Source organism: Erpetoichthys calabaricus, chromosome 16, assembly GCF_900747795.2.
Source record: "Erpetoichthys calabaricus chromosome 16, fErpCal1.3, whole genome shotgun sequence".
In the NCBI taxonomy this organism is placed as follows: Eukaryota; Metazoa; Chordata; class Cladistia; order Polypteriformes; family Polypteridae; genus Erpetoichthys; species Erpetoichthys calabaricus.
This window is the reverse complement of record NC_041409.2, coordinates 23,286,908-23,301,473: the sequence shown is the minus strand read 5'-3', so window position 1 is coordinate 23,301,473 and position 14,566 is coordinate 23,286,908. Positions and strand designations below refer to the sequence as shown.

The following is a 14,566-nucleotide window of genomic DNA, read 5'->3' as shown; positions in this document are numbered from 1 at the left end:
CTTGTCTGATTACACTGTAATTCTAAGTAAATTAGACCTTGCACTTAAAGCTTAACATTGTTCTTTCGCAGAATAGAAATGTTTTTTGTGCGGCCAGATACAAAAGTGAATAAAGAAAGCCTTGATATTTTCCTTCAAAGATCATTTAAACTATCTTTGATAAAAAATATATACTCAAATTGCACAAAAAATTTTTATTATTATAAACAGAACATGCTGGTAAAGGTAGACTAGCACTGTTTAGTGATATACTTCTAAAGCTTTTTTCACAATCAGCAAAACCTTGTCATTTTAAGAATGCAATCCTTGCGTAACATCAAAATAATATGTTGGTTTTTCTTCATGCATTTTAAGCACAAATTACATATAAGAAAACACAGGCAACAAATTTTACATATGCCAAGTATGTCAACTATTTTCTAGGCAAATACCAGCAAAGAAATACTGAAGGCTCAATGAATTACACTCTGTGGCTCTTCATTTAATGTAAAGTGTAAATCGGATCTAAAACTAAACAGACAAATAATCAACATTCTCAAACCAGCTCAGGGTCAGAGCATGCTAGAGCCTACGTTGATACAATTGAGCACAAGCCCTTCGCAGGGCCCATTCATATACACCAACACAAGATAACGGTCAATTCAAAACTACACTGCAAGTTTATTTGGGGTAAGGAAACCCTGAGCACTCAAAAAAAATCAATGCAAACAGGGAAATTTACAAACTATACAGATACTGACTAGGCATAAAATTTAGACCAGTAACTAACTAACTTAAAATTCTAGTTGATTTATAATAAAAAATAAATCCTTCATTAACATATAAAATGCATACATGTGAAATATAATGTCCTAAAATCAGTTTTACAGCAAAACATTTCCCATAGCAAAGATTATTCTGGGTACAATATTTCAGTTTTGAGATATTTTACTACTCTATCACATTGGAATTTATATTAAGATTATAAATTATGCCATTAAAATATATACTGTATATATATTATATAAGAATTCATAGGTACGTAGTTATACACACAACATTTATAGTACATTGCATATATAAGTCGAAAATTCAGAGATGCTCTTGTCTACCGTTCTGACTTTGATCCTTAATACACGTTATAATTACTGTATACTGTAGAGAAAAGCCAAGCAAAATGACACCTTTTATTGGCTAACTAGAAAGATTACAATATGCAAGCTTTCGAGACAACTCAGGCCCCTTCTTCAGGCAAGATGAAAGGTGTCATTTTGCTTGGCTTTTCTCTACATTCATAATGGCTAACACGGTACAACACCCTAGTATTACTGTATACTGTAAATAGATATTAAAGTGACCTGTACTAAAAGGCATGCATTATTATAAAAATTGGAATCCCCAACTTCTTTTCTGAATCATTACCAAAATGCTTGCGACAGAACTGTACAGAGACAGATAAACTCTGCTCCTTTGCAGCTGACAAGACACACAGATGTTTCTTAAGACCTTTCTTCCACTCACTACAGAATGGAGCTTTCAGGGTAAGCTGCCTATAAAGAGATCAGAGTACAATAGTACAACCTCCCTCAAAACACACCCTCCTTATTCAACTTTGCCTATGCTTCTACTAGTGTGCCATGTAGCATGCAGTTGCATCTCTTGAAACATTAGCATCACAAGTGGGAGGTAATTTATCATTTTTTCACAGTGGAATATATGCTGGCACTGTGTGCGGGACAGGAGGGGATGAGGTACAGGGAACTAGCACCGTAAATCAATTAGAAAACAAAAGCTCACACACAGGGTGGAATTTCAGGCAAATTATATAGCACAAAAGATTGCTAATTGGCTGGGAGATCTCGGGAGCTATTTCTTTATTTAAAACAGCTTTCATTTTTTTTTGTTTTAATGTTAACCCCTAACTGTGTTTTGTAACTGCAGTATTATAAAAATAGCTTTGAGCAATATTAAAGGCATTTTTACTTTAAAATGATAGTGTGAGAGGTCTGTTAACTAAGAAAACAGTCACAGAGGTTAAGTGGCCAATACCACCCCTTTTCTCAACACCTTTGTTAGCCTTCAGGTCATTTCATTCTTTACAATGCTTCTCTTTACCAACTTTTCATTAGGCAGTGTACTTTGACAGCATTTAGAAGTGCAATTTAAGTGCAAGAAGTGCAAAATAATTTCAGTTATATTCTGAAACAATTCTCTCAAGTCAGACATAATGGTCTATGTATTCTCTGGAACTGGAAGCTCTAAATTATCTATCCTACTGCCTATCTATAAATTTTGCTGGCATCATAAAGAAATTATAATGGCACAATTACAGCGTGACAGACATGACAGCAAGTACAACAAAATCTACTTTATTATTTAAGCTAATGTACACGTAAATCCCCTGGAACAATTTTTAATGCATGACAGCAGGGGTTTTGTGGATTTCAACTGAACAAGAAGGTACAATCAGGTCAATTCAAGAGAAAGTCAATGCGACAAGTTAATTTTCCAGGCTGGTCATCTGATGCTACATTAGAAATATAGAAAATGAACACTGACACACTTTATACACTTCAAACTGACTAAGATTTAAGGCTTTTGCTTATTATGCTCTTTTTAGTCAACAAACATGTTTTGCTTCTGTAGCGCTCATCTCAAGTAAACATACTGCATTTAAATACAGAACCTAAAGACATTCAAATAATAAGTTGCCAAAAATCTCATACTTCTCTTTTTACTTAATAGATTTAAATGGAGTGTCATAGGCATGTTAGTGTTTTGTTAATATAACTCTGCCATCTACTGGTATTTTATCATGTTTAAATAATTTAACGTTATTCATCTTTTGACAAAGACATCAGACAACTAACTCTATTCTAAGTGTTAAATAGCATTGTTGGATGATGTACCCCAAACAATCTTAGGACCCCCCCCCCCCCAAAATATATATATAAAAAAAATAAATATCCCAAAGATTTCTTAGGCTATCTTAGATTATAAAGGAAATTAATATGAATAAAGACTACTGATTTAGATGACAGCTGCTTTAAATTAAATACAATATAATACTCTTTGATTACAACACAAAACAAAAAAAACAGTATGCATACTCTGATATATTGAAGTGCCTTATCAATGCAGCTAACTAAGATTTAATAAAAGTATGTCAATAAATCTAAAAAGAAAATGACAAATGCATTAAGTATTAAATATCTTGGAAATTTGCTACAATTTCAATGAATATTTCATGTCTTATCTTGACAGTAATATGACATCCTCATATTTCTAATTGACAGTTATTTAATGAAAAAAAATATTTGGAATGATTTTAAAATAATTTATAAAAGTTAAAGCAGAAAGTCTTCTCCTGCACCTTTACCACATAAGAATGTACTTCCCAGCAAGTAATGAAACACTGCTTAATAAGTCTGTGTACAGTACCATTTAATTTTTAACCTTTCCCCCCGCCCCAAAACACTTGAGTCTTTGGTAAAAATCATGTACCTCTTTGTATCTGTTTATTTATACTAAGTCTTTATCAAGCCCTCTTTTTGACATTCTGTCATCAACATATCTGCTTTATCTGTTTATGGTCACGTGGGAACTACAGCCAATAATGGTCTAGATGGAAGGGAGGGCAATGAAGGATCTCATCCTGGAGGAGATATCGGTTCATTGCAGGGTGCACATACACTAGTGTAACATAGCATCATCCATTATCCTGACAGTGACTTTGGACTCTAGGTAGAGGATATCCTTATGAATGCACAGCCGACCTCTTTCACACACAAATAGTAATAATTCACATGTTTAAATAAAAAAAAAAAAAATCAAATTTTTAATCAAAACAAAAAAATATTTATATAATTTTCTACCACTGCACTAGGTGTTGTTTGCTTATTCCCCTTAACCCCTCATTCGCAAATTTCATTTATCCATCGTCCTGGTCAGTGCAGTTGGAAGCTGGAGTCTATCCCAGAATCAAATGGAGCAAATAGGAACATGCATATACACACTCGGATTTGACATTCAGCCTGCAAAATTTCCAAAGACTGTGAAAGAAAGAGGAAGCCCTAAAAGGAAACTCCTACTAACAGAGAGAATAAATAAATTTAACAAAACAAGTACATACTTTATATACTATACACTATTGGTTCTATACAAATACAGAGGAAAAACATGGCTGTTTTTATTTACATTTACTTATTTGGTTAATTCTTTTACCCAAGTCGACTTACAACATTTGAGATACAATTGGTAATATTTCTTTTGCTTTTTTTTTTTTTTTTTTTTTTCAATTGAAGTGCAGGCAAGTGAAGCAACTTGCTCATGGTTATACAGTGTCAGTAGGAGGATTTGATCCCACAACCTCAAGAGTTTGATGTCCAAAGCCTTAGCTACTATACCACACTGCCCTGTAACATATTTACTTATTTATTTTAATAACTGGAGTACTGTACACATTGAAAACTCTTGAAAGTTTGCTGGTGTCACAGAGAGGTACAGTATGTGGTGTAACATTACCAGAAGTTCACTGAAGAAAATTTGCTGGACTTATTATCCTGGGAATAACTAGTAAAAAAACATTCCATTACATATCAATGTGATGCTTTTGATTTGTTAATCACCAAGGTGGTATTATCTTTTCACATTAACTCTGGGGGACAGAGCAAAGGGTCTGAACTTAACTGTAGCAACTTCCAAAAAGAATAAGAGCTTTCCTAATCCTTTCTACACATGCTTGTAGACTTTGAAAAAAGCTTATGAATGTCCAACACTTGGTATTATGTAGAAAGTGCTACAAGAGTATGGAGCACCAAAGGCACTGCTGCTGGTCAGTTAATTTCTGCACTTGTAGAGGAGAAATTGTGTTTGCATATCTTAACATTAATTGACATCCATTCAATGTAGAGGTTTGACTGCATATTGTATAGTATCCTGTTCCTGATTTTCATATACACATAGCAAAGCACAGATAAGATTAAGAGTTACTCAAGAGTCCAAGGGTTGCAATTTTGCCGTTAATGGATAGCTCTGCCCTCCTGGCCTTTTCAGAATTTGAATTTTGAATGGTGGTAGCCTGGTATGAGACATCTGTGTTAAGAACTATGACTTGTAAATAAGAGTTTAAGATCCTCCTTTAGGAAAGACTGAGTTGTTCCCTACAAGTACTGGGTGATGAACTGCCCAAGTTTAAGTACCTCAGGGTCTTCTTTACAATAGTAGAGATGATTGTGACAGATGAATAAATGCAGTAGCAGTAATTTTGCAGACATTCTATCAGATAGCGGTGGAGAAGTGAGAGCCAAGTCCTTGAACAAAGTTTTTATTTACTGGCTGGTCTACACCTCCATTTTCAACTACGGACATGCTCTCTATGTAGTAATCAAAAGAATGACATTATGCATACAAGCTTCCAAAACTAACTTTCTCTGCAATGCTGCTAGACCCAATCTCCTAGCAACTAAGCCTAGCAGTACAGGAGGACTTCAGAGGAGAGGCACTACTTCTCTCTAATCAGCGGGAGACGTCTTATGTACCAGACACAGCCCAGTAGGAGAAGACCAGGAGCAGATCCATAAAACATTGGAGACATTACATCTCTCAACAAGCCAGGGGGTGTCTGAGAATCCCCGAGCATTGGCTGGAAAATGTTGCTGAGAATAGAATACTTTGGAATATCCATCTTAGCAAATTAGTACTGTCACCTCACCAGGAAAATCTGATCAAAAGAAAAAAATAGGTTTTATTATTTGTTTGGTACTCTGGGTAAGTGGTTCGCACTTTTTGATTGCAGCTCTAATACATGAAGTTCATTTCCATGCCACTCATTATGAAAAAATTGCAGGCTTTTTCTCTAGGGACTTTGGTATCTCAATTTGGTATCCTGGTTATAGCTATGTTAATTACTTTTAAATGGCCTTGTATGCATAATAGACTGACATCTACCCAAAGCTGGTACCTGTGTAGTGCCTGGAGTTCTTGGGATTGGATTATGTAGGGGTAAAGACCTAAAACTGAAAAGCTTGACTCAGTTATTGGAATCAACATTGTAACAGCACAAAGTTTTCGATATCAGCTTTAATGCTTGTTATTGGTTTTAACTTCACACTGATTAACAAAGGAGATGTTACCTGCAGTGCCACATTTAAAGTTCCTCACACAGAAAATCACATCAACATTTTTTGAAAGTTGCTTTGTGCCTGTATGAATTGATAGATCGAGAGAGAGAGAGAATGATACCATATTGATCCCAGGGGGAGATTTATAGATTTCATGCACCTGCAGCCACTAACCTTGTCCAATTATGTGAGGAAAAATTACAACATGCAAATACCCCTTTTGTCATTCAGGCATTCCGATAGCTGCATTATGACACAGCTCCCTACTCCAAGTAATAAATACTGATTAACATTGTTAGACGTATGCACTAAATTAATATGTACTGAAACTCCATCCTTAAACAATCATTTCATTGTGTTATTTTTATTAATTTAACGGAGTGTACTGATTCTTCTGGTATGTCAGGCCTACACCAAATTCTGTATCATCACTGATGCCAGTTAAACATTAATACTATAAAATGTTACTTCTAAATATTAGCCTTGGCAGTAAATAATGCATTAATTTGAAAAACATTATTCAAGATCTGCTTCTGTTCATGAAGAGCAGCACTGAAAACATTCTGGAAGTTGCACGATATTCTAATTTGAAAGTCTTCACGCATCATAGGAAGTGAGCCAGAGTTATACAAAAAGATACAAGTACGAAAGAGAAGACCACCAGTATACATCGCTAAAACCAAAGCTGATGCAATAGCATTTAAATATCAAATTAATTGTGCCTGTTTTGGCAACTGCATGAATGTTCATATTGACACAAATGTCAAAACATGGAAACAATGCACAAAATAAATTCATGTCTTCAGGTTTACATATTGCAGGCAAAAGCTGGTATTACAGTATGTAAATTGCGAGGATTGCCTCCAAAAAAGTCAATGTACACCTTGATACCATATGGCTGAGAAAATTTCATATGAATAAATGCTAAGACTACAACCTAATTTACAGTACTTCAATTGTACTGAATATGTGAGAACTGCAGATTGTAGCAGTAATGGTATATTTTGACCATCTAAACAGTACGCCACCAATATCAGTTTGTACACACTAAGAAGAAAAAAAATAACATAAAAAAAATATTGTCTAACTTTGAAGTAACTAAATCACAACTACAAATACAGCTGCAAAGGAGTCATATTAGGTTGATTGCTAATTAGCGGTTTGTGTCAGTTATAAAAGAAACCTAACAATTTCCACTTTCATATCCAAATTTCAAGTTATATGATGCAACTGACAGAGTTCCAAAGAGGTCAAATAGTCAGTGACAAAAACAGTAGAAGTATCTGTCAGAGAAGCTGCTTAATTATTCAATGCATAAATGGGAAAAGTAAAACTAATTAGAAATAGTGCCCATTAGTCAAAATACACTGTGATGGATAGACAGACATCTTGTGAGATTGTTGCTAAATGACAAAAGTAAACCCTCAAGAATTACCAAAAAATTGAATCAATGCTGCTGTGACTCAAACTCAATAAAAACTATACGTCCCAAGTTTCAGAAAACAGGAATTCATGGAAGTGTTGCCATTTGAAATGTGCTCATAACCAAGGCTAAACACACAAAAACGCATAACATGTTGAAAGAAGCACAAAATCTAGACCCCTGAGCAAAAGAAAAAATGTGGTTGGCCGAGTCATCTTTCACCCTCATTTCTGCATTAAGGCAGCTATATGTCAGAATGTCTGCTAGCAACTGTTTATGGGGCATCCATAATGGTGTAGATAGTCATCAGCTCCAACCAATGTTCTGCATAGTTATATAAGGGTCAGGGAAAATGAATGAATCTTACAGGACCATGCATATCTTGTGCAGCCAACACTGTACCTTTGTGATTTTCTCCTTTTCCAGGGAAATGAATTAGTTTGCCAATATGTATGGGAGCAAAAATAAGATTTGTGAACACCACGATGAACTCAAATACCTCCCATGGCCTACTGTATCACCAAATCTATACATCATTGAGGGTAAAAAGTGATTTCCAAGTCCATCACATCTTAAAGAACTGTTTGCTTCTTGAAGAAGGGTGCAATATTCCACTACAAATAAAATTAGGGCATATACTAAAAGCATTCCAAAAAAGGAATGCAGTTCTAGGGAACTCAAAGGGTGAACCAGCTTCTAATTAGGTTCCTGATATTAATATATTTTTAGAGGTTTTCATTATTTTGTCAGTCACCTGTATATATGTAATATGGCAAAGATATGTTAAGTGAGAAGAACTCAGAATTTCAGAATGTGCAGAAATGTCAAATTTGAGTAAGCAATGAAAATCTATGCCAAAGCATGGTTAGTACCTGCAATTACACAACAAGTGAGGAGGAAATATCAATGATTAAGATAACAAACACTGACATCGACAGTTTTGAGGTTTAAGAGTTCACAACAAATCTGTTAAGAATGGTTTGCTATTTTATTCTGAAGAAGCATGTGACCAGAGAGGTATGCAATGAACTGTCATGGGAGCATTAGCATGATGATCTTCTACCCAACACGGCTGGAATAGATGGTGACACTGAAGGGCCCTGAAGAGGATTAAGTATATTTGAAAATAGATGGATAGTACCAGACTAGAAAACTGATTTGAAAGTGAAAGAACTGTTAAAGGAACGAAAAACTAAGGTGATGGACAGACACGAAGAGGAGAAAGTCACTGGCGATTTAAGTGTTCAGCAGAAGTGTCATTTGCAATTAAGATGTAGAAACATGTCTTTTTAGTACTGCTAGAAATTAGTTCATAATAAATGTGGTGCTATTAGGATGCTCTACAACCAGGCAGCTAGGCCTTGGTTTTTCAAAAGTGTTGCTGGATACTGATGTAATAAATGTAAAGTTAGGTATGCTAAACACCATGGAGAGTATTCTAAATATTTCAAAAGTGTTTTGTGTACTGTAAACAACTAGTCACACTCTGCAATTTGATTAAGGTTATACCTCTCTGGTCACACTACATTTCATTGGTCTCACAGTAAACCTTTCTGAAATGTGAAAAGACCACGCATTACAAGTTTTGATCAAGTAAAATATTACAAACCAGGAAACTCCCAATAAATACCTTTAGCTGATTTTTTCAGAAAATTGCCAAAGTTACATTATGCATAGTAGACCATGTCCACAATGAAAAACTGATCAGAGCAAAAAATGGAGGTACTTGAATAGGAGTAACGACATTTTACTAAAGGAAAAAAAAACTTCTTCTCTTCCAATATTTTCAGTAACATTTGTTAGATAAAACACATAAATAGTGGTTCTTCAGTTTATCCTCTTTATTTTAAAAAGTGTAAATGAAGCATCAATATTTTAAACAATCAGATCGCACAGGTCCCAAAGTGCTGACCTTATCATTGTGTTCAAGAGACTCCCTAATGTGTGGTACGGCAGTTTGCAAAGTCTATTGTCAAGGCAATGAAGACTAATCTGGACAGCTAAAAACTATTTGCCATAGCTGCAGATACTCAAATAACACCGAATTCAGAACAATGAGAAAAATTTCTTATTGTACAAGGAGATTACAAATGACAACTTAATAGTATTACTTAATAAAAGCATACTTGGCATACAATTTCACAATCTTGTACTGTGCACAACAGAGTATAGACAGGAAAACTGCAAATATTGCCTGATGAATTTAACAAGATGTTATATTTGTTATGTTCAGTGGGCACCAATAAATAAAACATTTAATAATAATATGAAAATATTAGTAATAATAGCAGGAGCAGTAGTAGTATCTGTAAATCCATATCAAATTTAAATTTTTTATTAAAAGATCGAAAGTCTGCTGTAAATGACAGATTTTAACAGAAATACAAACACACACATAAACATACTGTATATGTATACACTCACAGAGTGGGAATTAGATGTACAATTATGAAATTATATGAAATACTGAAAACTAAAAGATATTCATGGTGCTTCTCAAAGAGGGTAATGCAAACAATATTTCAGATGAACAGAAAAAAACTTTGCTTTCCTTTCTTTGGATTCTTAATAAAATTCTACTAATCAGGGATAACTACAGTGTACCAAATACCAAATAAACCACATTACAAAACTACTTTAACTAAAATGAATTGCACAAGTGCAAGAAAATCAATAGACAGATGCATTTGAAGTTGTATGTCTCCATCTTGTGGATAATTCTGAATTAAAAAAAAATCCCAAACCAATGAAGGCTTATCAGAAGTCACACAACTTAAAACAGTTTTGGACTGCACTGATCATGCGAATGACTTCTGAAAAGTTTAACAAAAAAACTTCTAACAGTTTAATTACAGTACCATGAAGTTCAATAAAATGTATTTACAAGGTGTCCTATTTTAAAATCCATGATCAGAAATTACTGTTTAGTATAAAGGGTGCAAAACCCCCAAAAAGAACATATGCAGGAAAAAAAAAAAAAAAATAATCACATGTGGTTGTTCCCCATGACCTTTTAGATATAGACTATAGCTGCACCTACCCACATACGACCTCTTGGATGATAGATGGTGCACAAGATTGTCTACGAAGTCTTGCAAAGGTAAATCTTCTGTGAATACCTTTGCAGACAGTTTACAGGAGTCTTCATGTGGGCATCTACAGGTCTACGAGATTTTAGAGAGATGTCACTTAATCCTAATTAATCCATTATTACCAAACAATGAGAGCAGCCATGTTTTTCAGCATATAGCTTACACATGCTAAGAAAACCAGTCTTGCAAAGAACCCCATCTTTTGAGTTTCTTAAGGAACTTAACATAAACCTCCTGCCAAGCTATGCAAGAAGCAAATTTTTTAGCTTTTCATGTCTTTAGGTGACATGAATGTCTCCTTTGCAATGCCAGCTTGAACCCTATAAATTTGACCAGAGTATCTATAGAAAGCCACAGGGACAAAAAGCAGTAACCAGGCAGATAATATATCCCACTCTTTAAAGCTGTAAAGCAGCTTTTGCACCTGTAAATACAATCCAGATTTTATTTCTTGTCAAAGTAGCTCAAACAGAATTTTGTATAAACAGATATTTAGGACATGGTGATTAGCAGATTGCAATTACCTCCTTAAAAGTGCCTACACTTTAAAAAAAAAAAAAAAAAAAAAATGTCCAGAAATTCGGCTACGTATTTCCACAGCTTTGTGATTAGACACTCCAAAGTTACAGCCTGTACCGCTTACTCTATCAGTCTCAGCAATAACTGAAACCTTCTGGAGCCTGTATTTTAATGCCAATACCCATATAATATACAAAAGTTACTAAATAAAGCAAATAAATGAGTTACCATACTTATTGCAAAAATTGCCTAGGATTTAAAATAAATGTATTTGACTACACAAATAATAAATTTTTTAAGGATTATCTAATATGGGGGAATATCTGGGGAAAAAAAAAAAAGAAAAATCTATCTTGTATATACACATCTACGCATGGAATTGTGTCTGTCTGTCTGTCTGTCCAGACTGGAAGTTCGTGGCGGCCCAGAAGTGCGAGGCTACAGCATGGAGCTCAAAGAGCCAGCAAGGCAGCCCCAAATTAATGAGTCGGAAGAAGAAATAAGTACGAGGCTACAGCATGAACGAGATATATATTCTGTGTATTGTGAAAATGAATAAATTATAATAATATGTTTGTATAAATAATTGTATCACAAAATGATATCTTTTTCTACTTATTTTTCTGCGCAATTAAATAGTTCTTTCATTGGCACCATAGGCAACATAAAATAAGCCTTGAAATGTAAACTGTAATTTGATTGGTTCAGTAACTGAAAGACACCCATCTCTGCTAGGTGCAGTTTAGAGTTACTGAATAATCATCTTAGGATTCCCAAGACAAGCAAAGTGTAGTAACCAGTAAGCATTTGGAGGTAACAACTACCATGGTCATACTTAAAGACCTTATTGTGGAAGTGAGTGGCAGCCATGAGTTGAAGAAAATGTTGCCCAGAATTACTATGCAAAGTGGCTACTTTAATTCAAGAAATTCTGAATTCACCATCCTCTCAGAAGTTGCTCAGGGATCTAACAAATAAACGATTATAGGCATAAAGAAATAAGTTACAAAATGCATACATTTTCTGACATATTTATTTATGCTCATCTATTGGTATTTTTTTATTATTTATTTATTTGCCTGGGAATTTACCCAAGACGATAGACCTCTGTTATAGTGCGGAGGTCTAATCCTGAGGAATCAGAACTACTATGTAAATAACAGTACTTTTCTGTGTACAATATTTTTTGGTTGTTTTTTTTTTTTCCTCTGTGGGTTAACATTAGCTCACTATAGCTTGATACTCTTGAACATACTACATACAGTTTCCCATGAGTAAAACATTCCTGCTGTAGATCAATTCTTGCTTTTCCTAGTAACTTGGCTTTTGTTGATTGTCACTGTAAAACAATTTTAGAGGAAACTATATTCTTTTGAATAGAAACAGGTAATTATTAGGAATAACTGGAATTTTAGGTGTAAATACAACTTCACCTCTAGCACATCTTGTAAAACTGGTAGCTTCAATCAGATTTGAATGTAACAGTTTGTTTGGTAATCTTGCACCATTACAAAGTTTTGGAGGGTTTCAATTAAAGGCAATATACACTGAACTGTAGCTTACTCTCGTATATACAGGACAGATGTTTACAGGCTGCACATTTATGTGGCCCATGCAATGAACTGAATGTTTTAAGAATTGTACAGGAAAAAAAAATGAAAACAGTGAAAAGAAATAGTGTGTTGTATATTTACAATATTAACCTCCTCTTGGGTTCTATCTGTGTGGAATCCCTTTATTGAGCTACGCAAGCATTTAAACTGACCAAGGCATTCTGTCACTCCTGGCTTGTGTTGCACCCAGGGCACTTGTAGTGGGCTGGGTATGCCTACCAGCACTTCCTTCTTTCTGCTTTGAAAAGCAGAGTGTAGCTGCACATCATGGTCCAACCTTGAAAGGGACACACCATTTCTAAACAATTGTGCATATATTTTATCATCAAGGCCACCCTCACTTCCCTTTTTTTTTTTTAAGTATACAGTACATACTGTATATAAGTGTGCTTGGGGTGAGCCTCTCAATACTGATATATCAAAGTGTATTTTCTTAGCGTATACCTACTACCCATGATGTACTACCTTGCCAAATTTCAGCTTTTTAACTAAATAGGAAATAGTTTTTAGGTGATGAGTGAGTGAGTCAGTCAACTCTGCATTATATACAGAATATATAGATTATCACATTGCATAATATATTTTTTTTAAATTAGCCTGAAATATTCGTTTATAATTTAAGTAACATCTATTATCACCGTTATCTTTTAACTAGTTTGCTGATAAATAAACTGAACATCTCCCACAAATATTGTACAGAATCTCATTTTTTGGCTTTGCTGAAAACTAATTCATTAAAAAATAAAACTCTATTACCTTCTCTAGATTTATTAGTTACATAAGCATGTGATATTTTCACTTTATTCTGCAATTAAGAAGCCATAACTCTTAAAATTATGAGAAAACAATTTTAGGCGGACCTACTTTTCATTTATATTTAGGACTACTGCACAACTGCAGTGATTGCAGTTCAGTGATTTTTAAAGCTCATTGATGGATGTGGCTTGTTTAGCAGCAGTTTCAATAACGAAGACTGCTCAGCTTGTTAACATTTCATGAGGAATGGTGACTATGATGATACTGAAATGGTAGTTGGATGGGAAGACCATTAGATAAAGGCAAATGTGGACAGAAGAGCAGACTCCTTGATTATGATACTATTATTAGGGCTGTCAAAATTAAAGCATTAACACATGATTAATTTAAACTGTATAATGTATTAAAGCAGAAAAATACAAAATGAAACAAGGATGAACTTTGACAGTTAGTAATAATAAAATAAACATATCTAACATTCAACAGTGTTAATATTAATCAACAGCTGAAGCTGTTGTTTCAGACAGAGTTGCCAATGTTTGGTTAAGTTCATCCTTCCTTTTAAAAAAATAAATACAGAAATAGGCTGATGTTCAAGGCAGACCTGTGCTCAAGAGATCAAAACTGGAACTTGACATTGACAATAATGATCCTATAATTGTATGTATTTGTAAAAAATGTTGTGTAAAAAAATCGATGTAAACAAATGTAGAAAAAACAAAAAATATTCTCATATAAATTGTGTTGCATAATCCACATTTCCCATATCTATTTGTAAGGTAGAAACAATCAAAATGTGCGCTTATTTGCTAAAACATTATTAATTTACTTCCAGAAAACCACCCCATTCACTGGTCAAGAATCCTGTCTTCAATTGTGTCTGTCTTCAAAATGAACAGATTTACATGAAAATTTTATTTTCAGGTATGTTTTTCACAGCTCAAGGCCTGTTAAGTTTGAATATTCACGAGATTAAAAATTTTCTAAGCCACCACTACAAACTACATGGGGTACGTAACATTTAAAAAATATTTTGGTGATGTATTCCTTTAAGATACATTT

General features: G+C 34.2%; 1 protein-coding gene across 3 annotated transcripts in view; it reads right to left on the bottom strand.

Moving 5' to 3' along the window:
• setd3 (SET domain containing 3, actin histidine methyltransferase) overlaps window positions 1-14,566 on the bottom strand; it is a 101,107-nt gene that overhangs the window by 40,700 nt on the left and 45,841 nt on the right. The gene's annotated exons all lie outside the window — the stretch shown is intronic.